Source organism: Chrysochloris asiatica, unplaced genomic scaffold (genome assembly GCF_000296735.1).
Source record: "Chrysochloris asiatica unplaced genomic scaffold, ChrAsi1.0 scaffold00122, whole genome shotgun sequence".
In the NCBI taxonomy this organism is placed as follows: Eukaryota; Metazoa; Chordata; class Mammalia; order Afrosoricida; family Chrysochloridae; genus Chrysochloris; species Chrysochloris asiatica.
This window is the reverse complement of record NW_006408640.1, coordinates 9687873-9689418: the sequence shown is the minus strand read 5'-3', so window position 1 is coordinate 9689418 and position 1546 is coordinate 9687873.

Sequence of the window (1546 nt, the reverse complement as noted above, 5' to 3'; positions counted from 1 at the left end):
ATTCTATTAGGGTTTGCTTCCTGTATTTTGAGGCTCTTTCGTTGGGAGCATAGATATTTATTATGGTTATGACCTCTTGTTCACTTGACTCTCTAATCCTAAAAGAATATGTACTTCTTTGTCTCTTATGCTGGATTTTGCCTTAAAGATTATTTTATCAGTGATTAGCATTACCACTCCTGCTCATTTTTTATTGCAATTAACTTAGTATAGTTTCCCATGCTTTAATTATTAATCTATTTTTTGTCATTGTGTATAAGGTATGTCTCTTGGAGACAGCATATTGAAGGATCCAGTTTTCCTATCCATTCTGCCACTCTGTCTCTTGACTAGTACATTTAACCCATTGATATTCAGTGCAATTACCAATAGGTATGAATTAATTGCTATCCTTGTGTTGTTTTTTTGTTTTGTTTTGTTTTTTAGTGGTGATGTTGGTTTCTTTGTTTCTGCATGCCTTCCTGTGTTGAGTTCATTTTTTGTGTCTGTTCTTGTTAATTTTTTCATAGTTATAATGTTTTCATAATCTTCTTGGATTTTCCATTTCTTCATATGTTGTAAAGTATTAAGTTTCTTTGAGGTTATCCTATATTCTGTTAATTTCTTCTTCCTTTTAAAACAGTGTGTTTTATCCTGAAATCTACCTGAGCTCCTCACCACCTGTATATCTATTCCTATACTTTTTCCTCTTTTGCATTGTACTTGTCCTGATCATTGACTGATCTCCCAGATCCCCTGATATCATTCTTGTAGTTTTGTTCTGCTATTGACTCTTCATATCTGGACTGAGTTCTGGGTGGTATTGCCATGTATGTCAATCTCTGGTTGTTATCTGCTCTTGTTAGTTCTTAGTCCAAAGAACTCCTTTTAGTATGTTTTGAAGCTCTGGCTTATATTTTACAAAATTCCTTAATTTCTGTTAATCCTGAAATGTTCTGATTTTGCCATCATATTTGGTTGAAACTTTGCTGTTTATATGATTCTTAGCTACCAGTTTTGTAGCCTTTTTTCTTTCAGAGGTTTCTGTATTTCTTCCCATTGCCTTCTTGACTGCATGGTTTTTACTGAGAGATAAGAACTAAATCTTATTTAATTTCCTGGGCAGGTAACACTTCTTTTTTCCATAACTGCTTTCAGGATTCTTTCCTTATCTTTGATTTTGGAGAATTTGATTATGATATAGCTTGGTGATTTTCTTTGGAGGGCTCTTCTGCCTGGGGTTGACTTGGCTTCTTCTTCTTCTTTCTTCTTCTTCTTCTTCTTCTTCCTCTTCCTCTTCCTCTTCTTCTCCTTCTCCCTTCTCCCTTCTCCCTTCCCCCTTCCCCCTCCTCCCCCCCCCCTTCAACCCACAGTCCCTTTCCCTCTCTGGGTCCAAAGTCCCCAGCCACTTCATCACTCCACGTCATCATCTCTGTGTCTATTCCCTGCCCTGTGTTCCACCTTCCCCTCCCTCCCCTCACCCCACCCCCAAAATCCCAGCCATCAGCAAAGAATCCTCCCACCCCTCTTTAGTATGGGTTCTTTTTCTTAGTCTTTTACAGTAGTG